This window comes from Trachypithecus francoisi, unplaced genomic scaffold, assembly GCF_009764315.1.
Source record: "Trachypithecus francoisi isolate TF-2019V2 unplaced genomic scaffold, Tfra_2.0 Lachesis_group17, whole genome shotgun sequence".
In the NCBI taxonomy this organism is placed as follows: Eukaryota; Metazoa; Chordata; class Mammalia; order Primates; family Cercopithecidae; genus Trachypithecus; species Trachypithecus francoisi.
The window spans coordinates 30,304,647-30,313,719 of NW_022681462.1; the positions used below are offsets into that span (position 1 = coordinate 30,304,647).

The following is a 9,073-nucleotide window of genomic DNA, read 5'->3' on the forward strand; positions in this document are numbered from 1 at the left end:
GAGATAGGAGGATTCCAAGGACACGCCAGGTAGAAATGAATTTTCCAGGTGTACCCTAGAATAAAAGACAGCTTTCTACTGAGAAAACACAGAAAAGGATAATTTTTCCCACATGAACAGAAAAGGCTGACAAAGGGTTGTATCCATCTCAATCCTGCTACCTTAAGGAAATGCTCCCAGCCCAACAGAAATATGCCAAAACATATATGTGTACAGTTTTCTGTGCAAAACGTAGTGTTCAGGATGTCATTTGCCATGAATCTGTTTTAATCCACTAGCACACTGCTGTATCTTTGTTCTTTCTGCCCTAACTCCTGACTTCATGTATTGGACTTTGAGTTTTTGTCTGGACTTCCCAGACTGTCATCACAGGTAATTGACTCCTCAGACTCAGAACTATTCAATTCCATCCTGCAGTCAGTGGATGATTCCTACTCTCTAACCTGGCATCTCTGCCTGACTGAGAATCCGTCCCATCTTCTTCCATTAATAGAGTATATGGCTTGAGATTCTCAACCATCCATCTACTTCTTCCTCCATGCCCAAAGTTTAGTCTTAGAGCCTGGACCTTTGACATGTGGTGAACTTTGAGAAAGTGATTTTCACAGAGAACACAAAGAATAAGCTGAGAAGGAGAAACTGGATGGTGAAGGGATTAGAAGGCACGGATATGAGCCATCTGTTCTATTAATGAAAGAATGGCATGAAAAGGAAATGAGCATTAGTGGTGATAGTAGCAGCTTCCATTTAGGGGGTTACTTTAGGTCAACCACTCTTGTAGTATATTTTATTTAATTCTTACAATAACACTTTGGAATATATATTTGTCAATTATGTTTTACAAATGATGAAACTAAAGACAAAAACTCTTAATTTGTCTTAAGTCTTTTAGCCAGCAAGTGTCAGAGTCAGGGTTTTTTTCCTCAATCCTTCCATCCCTCAACCTCTGGTAACCACAGATTTACTCTCTGTTTTGAGAGGTGTTTATTATCATTGTTGTCATTTGCTTTTTTGCAGGTGTGGCTGGGGAGGGGGTGGTTCTGGGAAAAAATGGAAAATCTGCTAGAGAAATTTGAAAAGAGCTGTAACTCTTACTCTCTACTTTTATGAGTTTGGCTCTTTTAGAGTCTACATACAGGTGAGATCATATAATATTTATCTTTTTGTGCTTGGCTTATTTAACTTAATGTAATGTCCTCTAGCTTCATTCATGTTGTTGCAAATGATAGAATTTTCTTATTCTTCCTTTTTTTGTGGCTGAATAGTATTCCACTGTGTATATATACTCCATTTTCTTCATCCAGTCACTCACTGACAGACACTTAGGTTGATTTTGAATGTTAGTTACTGTGAATAGTGCTGCACTAATCATGGGAGTACGAATACCTCTTTGACATATTCATTTCATTTGTTTGGATATATACCCAAAAGTGGAATTGCTGAGTCACATAGTAGTTCTATTTTTAATTTTTTGAGGAACTGCCGTATAGTTTAACATAATGATTATAGTAATTTTCATTTCCACCAACAGTGTGCAAGGGTGCCCTTATCTCTACATCCTCACCAACATTTGTCATTTTTCATATTTTTGATAATAGCCGGTATTGTTACAGGTATGAGGTGATATCTCGTTGTACTTTAATTTGCATATCTCTGATGATTAATGATGTTGAGCAATTTTTCATAAAACTATTGGCCATTTGTATGTCTTTTTTGAGAAATCTCTACTGAAGTTCCTTGTGTATTTTAATCAGATTGTTTTCTTACTATTGAATTGAACTCATATATATGTATATAAAATCCCCTTTACCAGATATATAGTTTGCAAACATTTTCTCCCATTCCCCCATACTCTCGAGTATTTCCTTTGCTGTGTGTAAGGTTTTTAGTTTGATATAATTCTATTTATTTTTGCAGAGTCAAGATTTGAACTCAGGCACGTGGTTTTTTTAGAGTTGATGAGATTGATGACCAGCACAACTAAATTTTCATATATATAAAATTTAGGAAAACAGCCAATATGGTTAAGCAAGGTTTTGCCAAACATGTAAGTTATTTCTGAAAAGCTACACCCTTTCTCATCCCTCCATTTTGTTTATAATAAAACTGAGGGCAACAACTAGGTTTCTCTCATCCCTGAGTTACAATATAAGGCTAGTTTTATGACTAATAAATTCTGCATTCTAAGAATTGTAAAGGAATTAAGCATGAACCTCATAAGTTTATTAGACTTATAGACTATGAAAGTGGGCCTGAGGAGTAATGAGACAAAATAGAATTCCCTAAGTATATTGTTAAAAACACTAGCTCAATAAGTTATCAAATGCTCATACACACCCTCACAAATAATATATACTATATCCCCCATAAACATAATAATTCCTTGGTGATTTTATAAAATTCTATAATAAAGAAAACTGTTTTAAACCTTTTGTTGTCTAAAAATGTTCTCAGATTCTCTACAGATGCTCCCGTTGAGTAGGATCTTGAGTTGTGGCAGGCTTTGCAACGTTTTTGCCAATTAAATATTATGAAAATGATGTTATGCAGCATCTGGGCCAGAACCCACAAGGTTTTTATCTTCTCCTCTCATCCTCTTGAACCCCTACAATACCAGATGCAAAAGTTGAGCTAGTCTCTCTGAGGGTGAGAGATCACACAGAAAGGGAGGCCCAGCTGTTAGACAGTATTAACCACCACACAGGGGAGTGAGGCCATCTTAGACCATCCAGCCACATCCAAACCACCAGACGACTGTACCACACGAATGGCCATAGACAAGACCAGTGAGGAATTTCCCACCTGGCCCAGTCCAAGTTGCTGATTCACAGAATTTTGAGCAAATACACAATGTATTGTTTGACACCACTAAGTTTTGGGGTAGTTTGTTACGCAGCAGTAGATAACTGATATAACTTACTTTCAACCATCACTCCTTGATATGGTTTAGATGTGTGTCCCCTCCAAACCTCATGTTGAAAAGTGATCCTCAATGTTGGAAGTGGGGCCTAATGGGAGGTATTGGGTCATGGCAGTGGGTCCTTCATGAATGGCTTCATGCCATCCCTTTGATTATGAGTGAGTTCCCTCTCTCTGAGTTCACAAGAGATCCAGTTGTTTAAAAGAATGTGGCACCTCCACCACTCTGTCTTGCTCCTGCTCTTGCTACATGACATGCCTGCTCCCCCTTGGCCTTCTGCCATGTTTGTAAGATTCCTGAGGCCCATACCAGGAGCAGATGCCAGTGCAATGCTTCCTATACAGCCTGAAGAATGATGAAGATTTCAGCATTCTTCCCAGGACTACTTCATATTTAATAAGATACCTTCCTCAACATACCGATTTTTTCTGAGCTCCACATGTTCCAAGTCATCTTTTTTTCACATTAGGAGCAAGGAGGGATATATATCTCATGTCTCCTTGTCTTTTTTTGTTTGTTTGTTTTTGTTTTGGCCAATAAAAAGCAGTGTCTCCAAGTTGAGAACAACTACTTTTCTAAGCTGTAGTTTTGTATCTTGTTGCAAATCCAAATTCTAAGCCTCTCAAATTCTTGCTCTAAAGCTTTAATCTTTTCCAAACATAAGGCTATTGGTTACAATGAATTGAACATGTTAACATCTCTGTAGCATCACTGGCTGTAGACATCAGCAGGGCATGCATTCATCTAAATAATTTAATTTAATAAAGCATTGGGCAAAACTCCACGTTCCGAAATGTCAGTCCTACCCCATGTAATTTCAATCATTGTATACTCATTCATTTGTATTTAAAACTTTGTCTTCTTTAAGCTTAATATAAAAATTCACTTACTTCTGGAAGGAATTAATCCTTGTCAACAAACACCTGGGTTAATATTTAATGGTTCCCCGAGAGCACAGGTTTATAGGAATAAGACATGGAGACAAGGAGATTACAAGACAGAGAAAATTTCGTACATCTATGCCTAGGGAAATTTTGTAGGCAACTCAATTCCTCTTTATCCCACAGAAGTCACTTAAAAAGATGAGCTGATTTCTTCTAACACATAATTTCTTACAGGATCTTCCTCTCTTAACTCTAATATAATATCCTAAATTATCTCATGGCACACTAGTAAATATGCCCCAATCAGAAAACAGTTCTGAAATTTATTATATGAGATTTTCTTGATGCCACAGGTATGGAACTCTGTGGCCCAAACTACATCTGACCGCACATATTCTCTGTCACCAGAAAATGTATGCCATAAGTATATTCTAAGATCTTTATGTTCAGTACTATAAAATGTTTGACTGTATTGGACAGCACAAAATACTGAAAGGGAATTTAAGGGATATGAACTTGTAGTTTTAAAATATTTTCAACTACAACTTGGTGTTTAGGGAAGATTAGAGCAAAGCTTGGTACTAAATTTCCAAATAAGCTTGGATTTGGATTTCATACTAGAGACAGAAGTTCTCATGTCAGCCCAGGAGACTGGGAATAAAAACATTACTAAGGTTGGAAGCAAATCTTTTTGTAAAATTACAAATATGGGTGTAAAAAGGCAAATACAGTTTCTTCTTTAAAAGATTGGAGCTTTATATTGTTGCTTAAGACAATTGAGACAATATAAGAAAGGATTGTAAAATGTTCTAAGAGAAGGGCTGTGTGTTTACTTATGGACTGAATCAGCAAGTGGTTCTGCAGAGTTCACTGGGACACTTCATACTTCAAAGATTAATTGAGTTCTTGCTTTCCAGAATTCTCTATTCTCTTTCCTCTCCCTTTTCAAATGCTCTCTTTCAAAGCTCAACTGAAATTCTCTCTTCAGAATGAAGTCTTCTCTGAGCATTCCAGCCCATCCAGCTATGCTTCTCCCTTCAACTCAGACACTGTTTTGGCAGATTCTACTCTCAATTATTTTGTAAGTGTGGATATGTTCTTTAAGAATAAAGGTGCCTGGACATTTATTCTTAGGAACCGGACATTGTACGTGTGTGTGTGTGTGTTAGGAAATGGACATTGTATGTGTGTGTGTGTGTTGTATTTTACCACCATATATATTTGTGCTGTGACGTTATAACCACCTAACAGGTGCTTCCTGCCTACTGCACAAACAAAATACATTCACAAAGGCCATGGCATTGCAGTAAAGAGTTTCATTGATGGAGGTTGGCCATACCACATGGGAAACGGAATTATTATTCAAATCAATATCAAAGACTCTGAGGTTAGGGGTTTTTCAAAGGCAGTTTGAGGGGTAGGGGGATAGGGAACAGGGAGTGCTGATTGCTTGGTTTGGAGATGAAATCATAGGGAGTTGAAGCTGTCCTCTTGCACTGAGTCAATTCTGCATGGGCCCATGGGCGCAGTTGTGGATCACTGATAGAGCAAAAAACCTGAGAAGATATCTCAAAAGGCCAATCTTGGGGTCTACGATGGTGATATTATCTGCAGGAAACATTGGGGAAGTTGCATGTCTTGTGACCTATGGAATAATGACTGGCAATCTTTTATGCCTACACCTTATTTTATGGTGGGTAAAATACAACACACACACACGTACAATCTTTTATGTCTACACCTACTCCTCCTAGCCTGGTGGTCTCTCATTAGCTTTACAAAGGTGGTTGAGTTTTGGGGAAGGGCTATTATCACTTAAACAATAAACTAAATGTCTCCCAAAGTAGCTTGACCTAAGCCTAGCAATAATTAAGGGAAGATAAAGGCAAGACAGGGATTGGTTAAATCAAATCCTTTCACGCTATAATTTTCTCACGGTTATAATTTTTGCCAAGGTGGTCTCATAGTCTGTCCTGACCAAGGCATCAGATGGTGTGAGTTTAAGCCCCATCACTGCCAAATGGCACCTGTTTGACCTTTGACTAGCCACTTAGACTCTCAGCGTCAGTATCTTTATCCAGAGAATGGAGACAGAAGACTTTCTTTCTGCCATCATCTGCATATTGTGAAGATTAAAGAAGACATTGTGAATGAAATTGCATCATCAGTTATAAATAACTTCCATGATGTGAGGTTCTGCTAGTACGTTTGGTACTCAAAAGTTAGTGACTGAAGGAATAATGGATAAATCTAAATGCTCTCTAGAGTTATACAGTATTATAAAGTATACAGTCACATTGAACAGGTTATGTTGAACAAGTAAGATTATTAATAAACATAGGTGATCAATGAGACGATTTATTAGGACATAGGTCATTAATGGCACAATTAGCACAATTAGGCATACCAGCTTAGGCAATATAATTGGACTCTCTCCTTTGAAACTGCTGAAGGTCTCACTCCTTTTAAGAGCAGGAAGGTACACTAAGATACACTGGTACTTATGCAGAAACAGCATCATGCCATAATAGAAACACTTTATGAATTAATATCTAGACCCAGACTGACTTCATGTTTCTTGCTCCATTCCTACTTGCTTGTGTTACTTACTAGTTCTGTGACCTTAGGCAATTTATTTTATCCATCACAGACTCAGTTTCTTATTTCAAAGAATGATTTTCCAAAAATATGTTATGCAAATACAAAAAGTATTTAAGTCATAAATGAGACTATCAGTAAGATAGTAATATAGTTCAAAGAGCATTGGAAAATTAGTTATATATAAAAATTAAGAATAATGAATTTAGTTAATAATAGCATATCGATATTGACTCATTGATTGTAAAAAAATATTACTACACTAATGCAAAGTGTTAGTTATTAGAGAAACTAGAGGGGATGCTGTATATAGGAGGAGAGGATGAGAAGGTATAGGGAAACTCTCTGTATTTTCCACTAATTCTTTCTTTAAAGCCCAAACTGCTCAAAATAGTGTATTTAAAAAATAAAAATAATATGGCTTAAGTAAAATTTTGAGTTTAAATATAAAATGTATAAATGTTCTACAGAGTAATAAATCCATATCTTTGGGGTTTTCTGGTAAAAAGAAATCCTTTGCATCTTTAACAGACAACATGAACAAGTTAACATATAATTTCATAGTGCCAGAACTTTAATCAGTAATAAATAGCACAGTCAAAAACAGGTATATTCTCTTAGAAATAATCTTTAATGGCCTATTAAATAATGCCCCAGTATGACACTAGAAGGAAATGACCCCATCCTTTGTCTTATTTTTCAATTTTGAATAAGGTTTTCTTAATTCTTTTGTTATTGTTGTTGTGATGATGATGTTTCCTCTGGGCTTTTCTATCTCCAGCATGTTGCAGCTTTCATCTTGAACTCTGACTTGACTTCTCGTCTTTCTTCACACTCTTGGATGCTCCCCAGACTAGTTATGAAACGGCCCTCACTTTGTTTTATCCTCTTGGCCTTGGCATCCCAAGAACCCTCCTCAGCTTCTGATTCTTCACTGGCCTGTGCTCGGCCTAAGATATGACTCTGGGTCCCTGGAAACTGCTGAGTCAAAAGAGGGACAAGAGACAGCAAGAGCCTAGAATACAAAGAAATATAAAGAGCACCGTCTACTTTATTTACTAATTGCCCTGCTTCTGTCGCCTCCAGCACCTCTCCTTGCTCAGAAAACCATCATGAAACAGGGGCTCAGTGCATAAACCAAATTTGGCTAGACCTGAGATTAGTTGGTCAATCATCTTACAAAAATTGAATTGTGTAAAATTCTGTCTTAGGAAGAATCGACGAGAAAGGCAAAAATAACATTGGACATGTAATAAAAGACAAAACCAACCATACCAGAAATGGACTAACAGCAGGCTAAACTGCCTGAGTAAAAAGAGAAAATAACTGAGTTCTGGGCTCTGTGGTACAGTTAACAAACTGGTAGAGGATAGAAGTTAAAGGTGTAGCTTTGAAATTCAAAATAAGTTTATGTCTTGATTTGACCAATTATTAGATATTAACCTGAATTGAACATGGACAATTTGCTTAATTTCTGTGCTTTAGTTTTCTCATAAGTAAAACGGAGACAATAGTAGTACCTATCTCAAAGAGTTGTTTTGAGGATTAAATGTGTTAATAAAGTAAAGCCCTTAGCCCTTAATAAATATTCAAACTATGTCAATAGCATTATCTTTGGTCTTTATAAACCATTTCTCCTTCCTGAGCCTTAGACCTCTCATCTATAGACCAAATATAACAATATGGTCTTGACTGGAACCCAATGAATGTAGTACGTTCCTCATAAGGTACCAGTTTCAAGTGAAAATCTGGGGCCAGAAGTGATGTCATTAAGTAACTAAAACTGATAAGTAACTTCAAGTAGCATTTTATTTTACATAAAGATGAATGCCTTTTTGAGCAGATGCATGGAAATTTTACATTAATTTTAAAAAGGAAATGAGACACAATGGGATATTTAACAAGCAGGGCCCATTTAAAGATATGTCATCCCTTCCTTATCCCCTCCACTTCCCTAAGGAGGGTAGATTTGCTCTCTTTTACCCTTGGGAATATTTGTGTATAAGAGTGTGAGATGCAATAGTTTATTAAAAGCTACTAAGTACTTAGCAAACATAAAGTGTTGCTAGATGCAGCATCATAAAGCAAAGAATGAGATATGACTAAATGTCACAGGTGAAGAATCAGTCCAAATTTTTAATAAGTGATGAGAACTGTGAAATGGTAGCAACTTTGGAGGCAGAGGGAGACAAAAGAGCTTATGAGAGAGCTGAGATTTGAAGAAATATTGGGATAGGCTGTAAGAAAAAAAGTTATCCAATACTCTACAGAGTATTGTATTCTGAAAACCTAACACACTAATGTTGCTAAGAAAATCAAGAATAAAGATATTTACCTTTATTGATAGTCTTCACCGTATGTTTATAGCTTCTAATTGAAACTGTAGGTTTCCATTAAATGAATAACACATCTGTGGACTGACAACAGCATGTTAGCACAGAAAACACTAATGAGTAGGCTCTTTGATTGTATGAATGGGCTGTAAGTTATGTGTATAAAAGTTGTAGGATTGGTGGCTTAACTACATAGTAAAACTAAAACTTTAAGTGTATGTTAAGGCTTTCAGTGTAATCAAATGTATCCAACAAGGCCACCATTCCCTGAAACATTTTGTGAAATATATTTATAAAATATTGCAGACTCTATGGAACAGCCTCAAGATACAGCAACT

At 36.5% G+C, this 9,073-nt stretch overlaps 1 non-coding gene across 1 annotated transcript; it reads right to left on the reverse strand.

Moving 5' to 3' along the window:
• Window positions 1-1,034: 1,034 nt before the first annotated feature.
• On the reverse strand, window positions 1,035-1,093 carry LOC117063131. The gene has a single exon (XR_004428748.1). It is a non-coding gene; the product is annotated as a U7 small nuclear RNA (small nuclear RNA).
• Between the last annotated feature and the right edge of the window lie 7,980 nt (window positions 1,094-9,073).